The sequence below is a fragment of the Tachyglossus aculeatus genome, chromosome 7 (assembly GCF_015852505.1).
Source record: "Tachyglossus aculeatus isolate mTacAcu1 chromosome 7, mTacAcu1.pri, whole genome shotgun sequence".
Taxonomy (NCBI): Eukaryota; Metazoa; Chordata; class Mammalia; order Monotremata; family Tachyglossidae; genus Tachyglossus; species Tachyglossus aculeatus.
The window spans coordinates 36,769,283-36,785,440 of NC_052072.1; the positions used below are offsets into that span (position 1 = coordinate 36,769,283).

At 45.0% G+C, this 16,158-nt stretch overlaps 1 protein-coding gene across 1 annotated transcript in view; it reads right to left on the reverse strand.

The window, feature by feature from the left end:
• The window catches only part of ACSL3 (acyl-CoA synthetase long chain family member 3), a 182,606-nt gene that overhangs the window by 95,301 nt on the left and 71,147 nt on the right, over window positions 1-16,158 (reverse strand). The window contains exon 2 of the mRNA XM_038748857.1: window positions 1,964-2,057. The gene's annotated coding sequence lies outside the window, so the exon portion shown is untranslated. The remainder of the gene's footprint in view (window positions 1-1,963; window positions 2,058-16,158) is intronic.

Below are 16,158 nucleotides of genomic sequence, written 5' to 3' on the forward strand. Positions count from 1 at the left end.
TAATAATATTGCAGTATATTGTATATCGATATATTAATATATTATGTATTATTATAATATTATATAGTTATATTGTTGTTAATATTGTATTTTATATTGATATATTGTTATGATTTTATTGTTTTATGTAACTGTATTAGGATTGATAATGATAATTTTATGTTAGAGTATTATTATAATTTTATTATATTATATGCTTATATTATTAATATTATTAATGATGCTATTATATTATATATTATATTGATACATTGTATATGATATTGTGATATTATTAATAACAATAATTAATCTTGTGTGGCACGCAGTAAGCGCTTAACAAATACCACATTTATTATTATCACTGTCAGAAATACGTTCCCCCAGTTAATGACTTAAATATTCTCTTGTCCTTCTTTCCCGGCCACCAATCAATTGCATTTATTGATAACTTCTTATGCACAGAGCACAGCACTAAGTGCTGGGAAGAGCACAATATGACTACGACAATCCCCGCTCGGAAGCAAAATTCCTAGTGCATGCTATGCTGCCTGGAGACCTTCTTCCCCTCCTCTCAAGAATAACATGAATTTGATTCTTCCGAAACTAATACGAAGCAAACTGCACCAACATACGAAACATCAGGCTTTTACTCCTCTCACATATATGTTGCCAACTTGTACTTCCCAAGCGCTTAGTACAGTGCTCTGCACACAGTAAGCGCTCAATAAATACGATTGATGATGATCAAAGCCAGGAGCAGTGACCTGGACATTACAGCTGAGGTAGCAGTAGACAAAAAATAAATAAATACAAGCCTCAGAGGTGGGTCAATGTCACCTCAACAAAACTTCCTAGAAATTAAAGACCACCACCTCCCTCAGCCCTCCAGGCTTTTTAGAGCTCTCAGGGCCTCTTGAATCCACTTGTCAGCCATTCTGTCCTTGCCCTCACCATTTAGGTGAGCACTGGTCAAACATCGGTGATGTCAAAGTCGTCTGCCGTCACTTGCTCGGTAAAGAGGCCCAAATGACCCTGTTTTCCCTGTTTTCCAGGACTTTCATTTTTAGTTTGGAGAGGAGGGGAAAGGCACATCCTACTGCTAATAAGGAATGGGCTTGAGCTGTTTGGCAGAATCAATCGCATTTATTGCGCGCTTACTGTGTGCACAGCACTGTACTAAGCGCTTGGGAAGTACAAGTTGGCAACATAATTGGTGACGGTTTGTGTTGACTGGTCTAAAAAAGCCCTCTGCCTCCTGTATATATGTATGTACATATTTATTACTCTATTTATTTTACTTGTACATATCTATTCTATTTATTTTATTTTGTTAGTATGTTTGGTTTTGTTCTCTGTCTCCCCCTTTTAGACTGTGAGCCCACTGTTGGGTAGGGACTGTCTCTATATGTTGCCAACTTGGACTTCCCAAGCGCTTAGTACAGTGCTCTGCACATAGTAAGCGCTCAATAAATACGATTGATTGATTGATTGATTGATCTCAATCAATCAGCGGCATTCATCTGGGAATTCATTCTGGGGATGAAGACTGTGAGCCCCACGTGGGACAACCTGATCACTCTGTATCCCCCCCCAGCGCTTAGAACAGTGCTTTGCACATAGTAAGCGCTTAACAAATGCCAACATTATATTATTATTATTATTATTATTCATCACGCACTTACTGTGTGCAGAGCAAAGTGTTTGGGAAAGTACAATACAACAGAGTGGGAAGGCACATTCCCTGCCCCACAACGAGCTCACAGTCTAGCGGCCCTCTGTCTCGTCTTTCCTTCTACCGGGCGAATGCCTGATTTAAAAAAAATAACTCCAGGAGATGTACTCTCTTCTCGGCATCCTCACATCCTTCCAGGAACAGAGGGCTAAACAAATCACCCTGAAAAATCTTTTCCCATACCCGAAAGGAAGTAAACGAGTAACTAAAGAGTCCCACTGTAAATGAATTAAAAAAAAAATGACTTACATTGAAATTCTTGTTAGGGATAAGTGGTGTGCAAGAGCCAGAAAGAAGGTAAGTTGTCTAAACGATCAAATCGCCAATAGCGTAATATCAGTTCCTGTTGAAAGAAAAGAGAAAAGAAAAAGCATTATTACCACTGTAAACTGTTGACTGAATGTCTACATACATTTTCTCCCTTCTCTTTCGATTCCAACCCAGAAAGGGCTCGTCGAAAGAGCACGGGCTTGACAGCCAGGACCTGGGTTCTAAACCCAGCTCTGCAACTGCTTGCTGTGTGACCTTGGACAGGTCACAGCTTTTCTGGGCCTCAGTTCTCCCCCTTCTATTTAGACTGGAAGCCCCATGTGGGGCAGGGACTGCGTCCAACCTGACTGACTTGCATCTATCCCAGTGCCTAACACATAGAAAAGGCTTAACAAATACTATAAAAAAAAAAAAAGAGACATTTGTTCTAAGAGCTGGAGTAGATACAAATTCATTAGGTCAGACATAGTCCCTGTCCCACATGGGGCTCCTGGCCTAAATATATAATAATAATAATAATAATGGCATTTATTAAGCACTTACTATATGCAAAGCACTGTACTAAGCGCTGGGGAGATTACAAGGAGATCAGGTTGCCCCACGGGGGGCTCACAGTCTTAATCCCCATTTTACAGATGAGGGAACTGAGGCCCAGAGAAGTGAAGTGACTTGCCCAAAGTCACACAGCTGACAATTGGCAGAGCCGGCATTCGAACCCATGACCCATGACTCCAAAGCCCGGGCTCTTTCCACTGAGCCACGCTGCTTCTCATATATGCCACATGCCTACATTGCAGACATGCTTAGAAGTTATAAGAATGAATCGAAGGACAGTGAGTCTTTGCCTACTGGGTGACTTTGGGCAAGTCATGTAACTACTCGGTGCCTCAGTTTCCTCAACTGCAAAAATGGGAATCCAATATCTATTAATAATACTAATAATAATGGCATTTATTAAGCGCTTACTATATGCAAAGCACTGTTCTAAGCACTGGGGAGGTTACAGGGTGATCAGGTTGTCCCATGGGGGGCTCACAATCTTAATCCCCATTTTACAGATGAGGTAACTGAGGCTCAGAGAAGTGAAGTGACTTGCCCAAAGTCACAGAGCTGACAAGTGGCGGAGCGGGGATTTGAACCCATGACCTCTGACTCCAAAGCCCGGGCTCTTTTCCACTGAGCCACACTGCTTCTACTTAGGCCGTGAGCCCCATGTGGGAAAGGGACTGTGTCTGACCTGATTAGCCTGAATCTATCCCAGCGTTTGACACAAAATGCGTAACAAATACCGTTGAAAAGAAAAAAGCAGGAAGGAAATTGATTTATAAAGGCTCGGGAAGTCAGAGAGGAAGGCACAGGTGTTGGGGAGGGAGGGAAAAGCTGACAAAAAGCTGCAAGATGACATGCTTGGAATGGAGAACGCCGGCTGGGAAATACGAGTAGACGGGTGGAACGGGCTCACTGATTTGACGGTTTTAATGGGAAAACAGGCATATCCAGCCCCACGTTCCCAAACTCTTAATTCCAATCCTCCCCAGGATGCTGTGATTTTCCAGGGAATCCGGAGTTTCATGTGAATAGACATTACAGAGAGACTGTGAGCAGTTAATGCTACCATAATGAAAAATGAGGACTTTGGGCAAGACAGCAGACTGAACTCTCTTGGCACGGTTCAGGACAGCACAGCATAAATAAATGTCTAATAGTCTTAAGTGACATCGCATCCACTGGTGATAATAAAATGTGTTTTCATAAAAAAAACTCGTGTGCGAAGCACTGTGCTAATAATAATTATGGTATTTGTTAAGCGCTTACTTTGTGCCAGGCAACGGGGTGACTGGGCCTGTTACGTGCTTTTAGTCTCTTCGATCACATTTATTGAGCGCTTATTGTGTGCGAGGCACTGTACTAATAACAATTATGGTATTTGTTAAGCGCTTACTTTGTGCCAGGCAATTATCCAGAGTTCCACCAATCTATACTGGACTCCAGGTTGGGGAAGCTGTAAAATGAGTTTCTAGTACAATTTTGCTTAGAATAATTATAATAATGGTATTTCTTAAGCACTTACTCCACGCTAGGGTAGATGTGAGCTAATCAGAGTAGATATAGTCCCTGTCCCGCATAGGGCTCAGTCTCAATCCCCATTTTACAGATGGGGAAACTGAGGCCCAGACGTGAAGTGACTTTGTCCAAGGTCACACAGCAGACAAGTGGCGGAGCCTGATATGCCACACTGCTTCCAGATGGCTGACCTTACAGATTTCCAAGTGGAGAGACAAATTTTTTTTTTTTGTCCTTTTCCCCCCGTCGTTAAGAGTAACAAACTAGTCGGAAACAAATCAGTCTCCTGGACGTGAGGTTCAGTGCTAAATGTTCCGGGCCATGTTACCTTACAAAGGTTACATTTCCGAAGCGAGGACCCAAAGAACACTGCATGCATACTCACACTCTTGGATGCTGGATCCTCCAAATTTTAATTCAATCCTTTATTCTCGTTAAATCCCCTCGTTGTTTCCTTCATTTTTCGCCCACTTTTTTACACTCTTTTAAATATGTCATAACACTAACCGGACATAATCCTCTAATAACCGTCAGATTAAAAAGAATAACATGAGCAACTCTTTTTGGCTCTGAAATGTCACATTGTTAACTATCCCTATATCACTTATATCTGTTTGTATATAAATATATAGAATATATTTGTGTGCGTGTACGTGTATACACACTTTTCAGCACAATTACCATCATTATTATTACGGTACTTGTAAAGTGTTTTCTACACACACTGATCTCGGCACTGGGGTAGCTATAAGAACCACACTAGAGAAGCAGTGTGGCTTAGTGGAAAGAGCCCGGGCTTGGGAGTCCGAGGCTGTGGGTTCTAATCCCGGCTCGGCCACTTGTCTGTTGTGTGACTTTGGGCAAGTCACTGAATTTCTCTGTACCTCAGTTACCTCACCTGTAAAATGGGGATTAAGACCGTGAGCCCCATGTGGGACAACCTGATTACCTTGTAATAATAATAATAATAATAATGGCATTTATTAAGCGCTTACTATGTGCAAAGAACTGTTCTAAACGCTGGAGAGGTTACAAGGTGATCAGGTTGTCCCACGGAAGGGCTCACAGTCTTCATCCCCATTTCCCAGATGAGGTCACTGAGGCCCAGAGAAATTAAGTGACTTGCCCCAAGTCACACAGCTGACAAGTGGCGGAGTCGGATATGAACCCATGACCTCTGACTCCAAAGCCCAGGCTCTTGCCACTGAGCCACGCTGCTTCTCATAAGCAGCGTGTATCTACCTGTGGCTCGGTGGAAAGAGCCCGGGCTTTGGAGTCAGAGGTCATGGGTTCAAATCCCAACTCTGCCAATTGTCAGCTGTGTGACTTTGGGCAAGTCACTTCACTTCTCTGGGCCTCAGTTCCCTCATCTGTGAAATGGGGGATTAAGACTGTGAGCCCCACATGAGAATCTGATTAACTTGTATCCCCCCAGCGCTTAGAACAGTGCTTTGCACATAGTAAGCGCTTAACATATACCAAAATTATTATTATTATCATTATTATTACCCCAGTGCTTAGAAAAGTGCTTGGCACATAGTAAGCACTTAACACATGCCATCATTATTATTATCATCCTCATCAGGTCCCACATGGGCATCATAGGGAGAACAGACAGTGAATCCCCATTTTGCCGACGAGGGAGCTGAGGCCCAGCAAAGTTACATGACTTACCCAAGGTCACGCAGCAATTCAATCAATAAACATGACTGAATGAATGAATGAATGAATGCAGTCAACCTACCAAGCAATCAGTGGTACTGACTGAGCGCTTACTGTGTTCAGAGTGCTGTACTAGGCCCAGCGCTTAGAACAGTGCTTTGCACATAGTAAGTGCTTAATAAATGCCATTATTATTATTATTATTACAATAAAAGAGTTAGTAGCTATGTTCTTGCCCTATTGTTAAACTGCACTCTCCCAAGTGTTTAGTCCAGTGCTTTTCACACAGTAAATATGACTGAATGAAGTGAGTCTAGAAGGGGAGACAGTGGTTAATGGAAATGCCACATCCTCAACTCCCAGAGAAGCGGGGCGGTGGTGACAATGGTTGGGAGCGTTGGTCCCTGCCCCTGCCTGAATAATAATAATAACAATGATAGCATTTATTAAGCACTTACTATGTGCAATGCACTGTTCTAAGCGCTGGAAGACACCCCGCACACTGCCCCAACCTCCCAAAAAATCCAATGGGACCATGAGAAGCAGCGTGGCTCAGTGGAAAGAGCCCGGGCTTGGGAGTCAGAGGTCGTGGGTTCAAATCCCAGCTCTGCCAACTGTCAGCTGTGTGAACCCTGCCCCTACCTGAATAATAGTAATAATAATAATGGCATTTATTAAGCGCTTACTATGTGCAATGCACAAGCGCTGGAAGACACCCCACACACTACCCCAACCTCCCAAAAAATCCAATGGGACCATGAGAAGCAGCATGGCTCAGTGGAGTCAGAGGTCATGGGTTCAAATCCCAGCTCTGCCAACTGTCAGCTGTGTGACTTTGGGCAAGTCACTTCACTTCTCTGGGCCTCAGTTACCTCACCTGTAAAATGGGGATGAAGACTGGGAGCCCCCCGTGGGACAACCTGATCACCTTGTAACCTCCCCAGTGCTTAGAACAGTGCTTTGCACATAGTAAGTGCTTTAAAAATACCATTATTATCATTATTATTATCTTTCACCCATGTCGGTCACCCAGAAGGTGATGCTGTGGCCCCAGAGGGTAGTCTCCGGCTCCTTCCTGAAGCAGCATGGCCTAGTGGAGAGAGCACGATCCTGGGAGCCACAGGATCTGGGTTCTACTAAATCTGGCTCCATCATGTGCCTAATAATAATAATAATAAAATGATGGCATTTGTTAAGCGCTTACTATGTGCCGGGCACTGGACTAAGCACAAGCAAATCGGGTTGGACACAGTCCCTGTCCCATGTGGGGCTCACAGTCTCAATCCCCACTTTACAGATGACAAAAGAAGCTTAATGTTGTTTCTATCTCTGTGGAAAGCCATGGATGACGCTGAGACAGTTTCCCTTCCAGCACAGGGAAGGAACATTCCACCCAAGAGAATCATTTGAGTTTGCTTTATAATGGACAATCCATGGTCTTCTCCAGCAGTAACGAAGGGCCTTATCCTGGTTGGGAAGAGCTGTTTCTGTGGAGTGAAGTGTGCAGAAACCAGGCTGGAGGAGATCCAGGAGCAAACTGGAGGAATGAAAATGGAGACGGCAGGTGTAGACAACTCGCTCAAGGAGTTTGGAGAGGAACGGTAGGAGGGAGCGCTTTTTAGGAGAAGGGATAAGCATGTTTGAAAACAGGGGGAAAATGTCCATTGGGAAAGTGAACAGATGAAGATGGCAGCTAAAGAGTGAAGAAGGTAGGGGGCAAGTGTTTTAATAAGGTACCAAGTTATGTGGTCAGAAGGTGGAGGGCATAGATTTAGAGAGTCGGTGAGAGGTCATTTCTTGAGATACTGCTGGGAATATTGGGAGTAACTGAGGCACGGAGAAGTGAAGTGACTTGCTCAAGGTCACACGGCAGACACGGGATGGAGTGGGGATTAGAACCCATGACCTACCATGGGCAAATCATTTTACTACTCTGTGCCTCAGTTTCCTCAACAGCAAATACGTCTTCTCCCTCTCCCTCCATGTGGGACAGGGACGACGTCCAATCTGGTGCTTAGCACGGTGCTTGCCGCACAGAAAGCGCTTAACAAATACCACACTTATCGTCGATAATAGTATTCTTGGCATTTGAGGGTCCATTTCTTTTTTCTCCCCCTCGCCCGCGCCTTCCTTCCTGCTTCATCTCTCTCCTCCATGGACTGCCTTCTCCCCTTTCTCTCCAAACACTGAATTCTGGGTCACTGCATAGCCCAGTCCTTCACACCCACACGAAGCATTGATTTTTAGGGGCCGGTTTTAAATAAAGACACCGCATTGTTGAATCATAATCAGCCCGGGCTGGCCTTCGCTGGATAATGCTGGTTTTGTCACTTGGTGCACATTTGCAAGTGCCATCCTACCCAGCCACACAGTTAAATGTCAAACTTCTGGGGAATGAGGAAATTTGCAAAGAAGCTTCGTGACGGCGGAGCAGTCCCAACACCAAAATAAGCCCGTCTACGTCGAAAACAGACCCCCTCATCTTCCCACCCGAACCCCGTCCCTTCCCGTGACTTTCCCATCACTGGAGACGGCACCACCATCCTTCCCGTCTTCACCGGCCCGTACCCTGGGGGTTATCCTCGGCTCGTCGTCGATCTCACTCAACCCGCCTACTCGAACTACCACTAAATCCTGTCGAGCGTCGCGACATGACCAGAATCTGCCTTTCCTCTCCATCCAAACGTCTGCCACGTTAATCCAAGCGCTCTATCCCGTTTCGCTCCCCGCCTTGCTGACCTCCCTGCCTCCTGTCCCTCCCCAGTCCAGATTTCACTCCGCCGCCCGGTTCATCTTGCTACAGAAATGCTCAGTCCGTGTTTGCCCGCTCCTCAGAACTGTCTAGTGGCGGCCCACCCGCATCTAACAGAAACTCCTTCCCTATCTCACCTCTCTCCTACAATCCAGTCCGCACGCTTCGCACCTCCGTACCTCCCTCGTGTCGACCTTGCCGCTGGCCTGGAATGCCCACCCCCTCTTCATATCTGACGGACAATTATTCTCCCCACCTTCAAGGCCTTATTGAGGGCACATCTCCTCCTTATTGAGAGGCTAAGCCCTCATTTCCTCTATGGTCGCCCCTGCTCCCTTTTCTCACCCCTCCCTCAGCCCCAGAGCACTTAGGTACAAATCCGTAATTTATTTATTTATATTAATGTTGGCCTCCTCCTCCATGTAAGCTTGTTGTGGGAATGGATCGTGCCTACCAACTCCGCTGTCCTGTGCCCTCCCAAGCAATTAGTACCGTGCTCTGCACATGGTAAGTGCTTAATAAATCTAGACTGTGAGCCCACCATTGGGTGGGGACTGTCTCTATACGTTGCCAGCTTGTACTTCCCAAGCGTTTAGTACAGTGCTCTGCACACAGTAAGCACTCAATAAATATGATTGATTGATTAATAAATATGATCAACTGAATGATTTATTAATGGGGCTGGAACCAACTCAGCTAGATTGAGAAGCAGAGTGGCCTAGTGGGTAAAGCGCTGCCGTGGGAGCTGGAAGGACAGTGCTCTGCACACAGTAAGCGCTCAATAAATACAAATGAATTCATTCATTCATTCACATTTATTGAGCACTTACTGTGTGCAGAGCACTGTACTAAGCGCTTGGGAAGTACAAATGAATGAATGAGTGACCTATTATTTTATTTTGTTAATACGTTTGGTTTTGTTCTCTGTCTCCCCCTTCTAGACTGTGAGCCCACTGTTGGGTAGGGACCGTCTCTACATGTTGCCAAGTTGGACTTCCCAAGCGCTTAGTACAGTGCTCTGCACACAGTAAGCGCTCAATAAATATGACTGATTGATTGATTGATTGATTGACCTGGGTTCTCATCCTGGCTCTGCCACTTATCTGCTGTGAGATCTTGGGCAAGTCACTATGCTTCTCTGTGCCTCAGTTACCTCGCCCGTAAAATGGGGATTAAGACTGTGAGGCCCCTGTGGGACAGGGACTGGGTCCAACCTGATCATCTTGTCTCTACCCCAGTGCTTAGAATAGTGCTTGGCACACAGTGCGCGCTTAAGTTGCAGCATTTAAAGCCAAAAAGTTTGCGCAACACCAGCTGAAGCATCCAACCTTCTTTATGGCAGTCTGCAACTACCACCGAACAGCACCTGGCTTCTCGAACGGTTCCACCCATGCCAGCTCCGTGCCCTTCTTAAATTCCGTGGCAAGAATCACAAGAGTCCTGGAACACAATCGGTTCTCATCCGTCCCCGCCACCAAAGCGCCGCACACCTCGCTCCACTTTGCCAGGACTCCCAGGAAGAGAGGCTATCCACAAAGAGGACTCTTCACAAAGAGGATCAGCTTTCAAGACCCGACAGACTAAAATCTCAACGGGGAAATGCTACAAACAGCTGGGGGGACGACAGCAGAAAACTACACCAGCCTGGCATACGGCAATCGGCAATGAGGTGATTCTCTGAGAACAGAGCTTTTGAGACGATTGTGACAAGAGAAGCAGTGGGGCTCAGTGGAAAAGAGCCCCGGCTTTGGAGGCGGAGGTCATGGGTTCAAATCCCAGCTCTGCCACTTGTCAGCTGTGTGACTCTGGGCAAGTCACTTCACTTCTCTGGGCCTCAGTTACCTCATCTGGAAGATGGGGATTAAAACTGTGAACCCCCCATGGGGCAACCCGATCACTTTGTAACCTCCCCAGCGCTTAGAACAGTGCTTGGCGCATAGTAAGTGCTTAATAAATGCCATCATTATTATTGTTATTATTATTATTAAATGAAAGCATCACCGGCCACTGTTCTGGAACACATCAAGAGACAATCTACATAAACGGTGGGTAGAAAGGACGGTATTTTCATTCTTAGCAACAATGCCACAGGAAAACACCCTGTCTTGCTCCCATTATCTATTTGGTTTCTTGTCATTGTCCTGCTGAATTTTATCCTGATTTTGCACAGGTGCAGTGGAGAGAGAGAGAGAGAGAGAGAGAGAGAGAGAGAGAGAGAGAGAGAGAGAGAGAGAGAGAGAGAGAGAGAGAGAGAGAGAGAGAAACTGACTTCCCCAAAGACCCAGATGAAAATAAAGAAAAAGTAAACGGGGCTATATTTTCCACCTCTTGGAGGCAATTAAGATCTGAACTAGTGGTAGTCCAACCTCAGGCCCAGTCTGCATGTGGCCCATCAGTCACCCAGGATGGGTCACAAATCCTCTCTGCCTTTATTGGCTATTTGGCCTTCCAGCTCCAGCATGTGCAAACTTTTCCTTTTCCCTTCACACCCGTTTTCCTCCAAGGGACAGAGGAAGGAAGATGGCCTTGTGCCTTGAGCTTTCTTTCTCCGCAGTTCTGCATTTCCTCCTGCCTTGGGGACATCTCTACCTGGATGCCCCGCTGATACCTCCATCTAAATGCGTCCGAAACAGAATTCTTATTCTTCCCACCTAAACCCTGTCCTCCCCATCTTTCCCAATGTCGTAGGCAATTCCACTCTCTTCCCTATCTCGCAAACCCACTAACCTTGGCGTTGTCCTTGACTCATATCTCTCATACGACCCACAAGTCCGACCTGTCACTAAATCCAGTTTTGTTCTGCCTCGGCAAGATGGGTATAAAAACCTGTCCCCACTATCAAAGCTGCTATCATGCTGATCCAAACACCGATCTTATCACTCATTCATTCATTCAATCACATTTATTGAGTGCTTACTGTGTGCAGAGCACCGTACTAAGCGCTTGGAAAGTATGAGTTGGTAACATATAGAGATGGTCCCTACCCAACAGCGGGCTCACAGTCTAGAAGGGGGAGACAGACAACAAAACAAAACATGTGGACTGGTGTCAAGTCATCACAATAAACAAAAATAAAGCTAGATTCATTCATTCATTCATTCATTCAATTGTATTTATTGAGCACTTACTGTGTGCAGAGCACTGTACCAAGTGCTTGGGAAGTACAACCTATAGAGTTGTACCTATACAACTCTATATAGAGTTGGCAACCTATAGAGACGGTTCCTACCCAACAACGGGTTCGCAGTCTAGAAGGGGGAGACAGACAACAAAACAAAACATGTGGACAGGTGTCAGGTCAGCAAAATAAATAGAAATAAAGCTAGATTCATTCATTCATTCAATCGCATTTATTGAGTGCTTACTGTGTGCAGAGCACCGTACTAAGCGCTTGGGAAGTATGAGTTGGTAACATATAGAGATGGTCCCTACCCAACAGCGGGCTCACAGTCTAGAAGGGGGAGACAGACAACAAAACAAAACATGTGGACTGGTGTCAAGTCATCACAACAAACAGAAATAAAGCTAGATTCATTCATTCATTCATTCAATTGTATTTATTTATTTATTGTGTGCAGAGCACTGTACCAAGTGCTTGGGAAGTACAACCTATAGAGTTGTACCTATACAACGCTATATAGAGTTGGCAACCTATAGAGACGGTTCCTACCCAACAACGGGTTCGCAGTCTAGAAGGGGGAGACAGACAACAAAACAAAACATGTGGACAGGTGTCAGGTCATCAAAATAAATAGAAATAAAGCTAGATTCATTCATTCATTCAATCATATTTACTGAGCGCTTACTGTGTGCAGAGCAATGTATTAAGCGCTTGGGAAGTACAAGTTGGCAACGTATAGAGACGGTCCCTACCCAACAACGGGTTCACAGTCTAGAAGGGGGAGACAGACAACAAAACAAAACATGTGGACAGGTGTCAGGTCGTCAAAATAAATAGAAATAAAGCTAGATTCATTCATTCATCCAATCGTATTTGAGTGCTTACTACGTGCAGAGCACTGTACTAAGTGCTTGGGAAGTACAAGCTGGCAACATATAGAGACGGTCCCTACCCAACGGCGGGCTCACAGTCTAGAAGGGGGAGACAGACAACAAAACAAGACATGTGGACAGGTGTCAGGTTGTTAATATAAATAGAAATAAAGCTAGATTAATTCATTTAATTGTATTTATTGAGCACTTACTGTGTGCAGAGCACTGTACCAAGTGCTTGGGAAGTACAAGTTGGCAACCTACAGAGACGGTCCCTACCCAACAACGGGTTTGCAGTCTAGAAGGGGGAGACAGACAACAAAACAAAACATGTGGACAAGTGTCAGGTCATCAAAATAAATAGAAATAAAGCTAGATGCACATCATGAACAAAATAAATAGAATAGTAAATATGTACAAGTAAAGTTGACTAATAAATCTGTACTAACATATATACAGGTGCTGTGGGGAGGGGAAGGAGGTAGGGCGGGGGGGATGGGGAGGAGGAGAGGAAAAAGGGGGCTCAGTGTGGGAAGGCCTCCTGGAGGAGGTGAGCTCTCAGTAGGGCAGTTGACTATTGTGTCTACCTCCTCGCTGACCTCTCTGGCTCCGGTCTCTCCCCATTCCGGTCCATATTTCACTCTGCTGCCTGGATCATTTGTCTTTCAATGATCCACGTCTCCCCACTCCTCAAGAACGTCTACCTCCTCGCTGACCTCTCTGGCTCCCGTCTCTCCCCATTTTGGTCCACATTTCACTCTGCTGCCTGGATCATTTGTCTTTAAATGATCCACGTCTCCCCACTCCTCAAGAACCTCAGGCGGTTGCCCACCCACTTCCACAAACAAAAATTCCTTGCCATTGGCTATAAAGCATTCAATAAACTCACCCCACCACCCCCAGATCTTACCTCACTGATCTCTTATTACAGCCCAACTGCTCTCCAGAGTCAGTTGGCTCACTGTGACCGAACCTCGTGTATCTCACCGCTACCATGAGAAGCAGCGTGGCTCAGGGGAAAGAGCCCGGGCTTTGGAGTCAGAGGTCACGGGTTCAAATCCCGACTCCACCAATGGTCAGCTGGGTGACTCTGGGCAAGTCACTTCACTTCTCTGGGCCTCAGTTCCTTCATATGGAAAACGGGGATTAAGACTGAGCCCCATGTGGGACAACCTGATCACTGTGTAACCTCCCCAGCGCTTAGAATAGTGCTTTGCACATAGTAAGCGCTTAATAAATGTCATTATTATTATTGTTATTATTAACACCTCACCCACTGTCATGGAACACCTTCCCCGACTTCAAAACCCTATTAAGGTCACATCTCCTCCAAGAGGCCTTCCCTGATTAAACCCTCTTTCCCCCAGCTCCCTCTCCCTTCTGCATTGTCTATGCACTTGGATTTGATAGGCAACCCACCCTCCACTCCACAGGAGCACCACGGCTTCCAAGCGCTTAGTACAGTGCTCTGCACATACTAAGTGCTCAATGAATACGGTGGGATGATTGAAAGGAGCCCGGGCTTGGGAGTCAGAGGACGTGGGTTCTAATCCCAACTCCGCCACTCATCAGCTGGGTGACCTTGGGCAAGCCACTTCACTTCTCTGGGCCTCAGTTACCTCATCTGTAAAATGGGGATTAAAAGTGTGAGCCCCACATGGGACAACCTGATTACCTCGTATCTACCCTAGCACTTAGAACAGTGTTTGGCACATAGTAAGCGCTTAAATACCATAATAATAATATTATTATTATTATTATAATGTCATTTATTAAACGCTTACTATGTGAAAAGCACTGCTCTAAGCGCTGGGCGGGATACAAGGTCATCAGATTGCCCCACGTGGGGCTCACAGTTTTCATCCTCATTTTCCAGATGAGGTAACAGGCCCAGAGAAGTTAAGTGACTTGCCCAGAGTCACACAGCTGACAAATGGTGGAGGCGGAATTTGAACCCATGACCTCTGACTCCAAAGCCCGGCCTCTTTCCATTGAGCCATGCTGCTTCTCACACTGCTGCGCACACAGTAAGCGCTCAATAAATACCGCTGTAAACAAAAAAAGGCACAAAACCCTCACAATGCCATTTCTAAATGAGTTGCGGGCTGCTAAACCAAAATCTAAGAAATGGCTCGGCTTCAGGGGAAAGTAATTTCCCAAAGATCATCCCCATCTCCATGCTCACCCAGGGGCGGACCGTCGGACCGAGTCACGAAAGGCCCACCTAGCCCAGGTGGGGACATACTGGTCAAACCGTTTCTCCTTCATTTTGGGCAAAGCTAAAAGCCTGAAAAATAATCTAACTGGATCACTACACTCCCCACTCTCCTGCACGTCCTGTCACTACCACAAAAAGAAATTAAATTGGTCAGACAATTTAGTCTTCACAAAACAATGGTAGCTAATTCCTACTGTCTTACGCATTTCTAGGCGGTGACAAACTGATTGTCAGATGACATTGTAGTGTCTTCCCAAGTATCAATGTTAATCTAACCTTACTACAATTATCGGGTTATCTTGTTCTCTTTTGCTTAAAGGCAGCAAAATATTTGGCCCTTTTCCAATCCACAGAGAGTACTTTGGTACTCTCTCAGATTCCAAAAATGACAGCTAGAGGTTCTGGAATAACACCCACCGATTCCTTAAAAATCCTAGAATGTCAACACCCCTTGTAAACTTTTTTTTAAATCCTCTTTTTAGGGGACACTGCTCAAATATTTCTTTACCCACTTTAGCTCGACCCTCCTGTGACACACAGCTCTTCCTCTAGTTAAGGGCTCACACCTGGATTTTACTGTTTATAAACTTTCTAGAAGTGAAGATAGCATTAAAAATCCCCGCTTTTTCAGAATCATCTGCAACCAGCTTTCTTTTTCTATTTATGAAGGAAAGGGGCGTTAAAGGGAAGAGACAAGTGACATTTTGGGGTCCACTTCATTTGCCTAGTATAACTGAAAATAATTTTATTTTGTTTCACTTTGCGCTTCAGGCCAAAGCTGTAACTGCTTTATTGTTTCTATTCTAGTCCTCACACAAAAACACACTTCTTGTCACTTGATTTATGTGGTCCAACTTCACTTTCTATGGCTTTCCCATTAACCCTCGTCACTTGTCTGCTGTGTGATGCCCGGCAAGTCATTTAATTTCTCTGTGTCTCAGTTACCTCATTTGCAAAATGGGGACTAAGCCTGTGAGCCCCACACAGGCCATGGACTGTGTCCAACCTGATTATCTTGTATCTACCTCAGCCCTTAATACAGTGCTTAGCAAATACCATCTGGGGAAAAAAACAACCTACAGGTCTCTTTAAGTTCAGAGTTAATCCAATTTGGCATCTTATTAGCCTCCTTATCCATAAAATCCTCTATTCTCTCCTAGACTTCAGTACGATTTATTACTGCGTCTTCAGACCTATCACTGGAAAAAAAAAATCATCTCATTTTCCTGAGTTCATTTGCCACTTAGTTTTCCTTTTCCATCATGGGCTTCCCAATACTACCCAGCTCAGTTAACATCTGCTTTCTAAAATGGATTCTTGGTTAGGTTAATTTCAGATGTAATTTGTTTCCTATTCAACTTATTAAACTGTAAGCTTTTTAAGGGCTGGCTTGGAGTCATGACTGCTTATAACTTTCTAGCCTGAAGTACAATATTCTGCATAAAGTGAATATGTTTATTACTTGCATTTGCAATAAGGATTAAC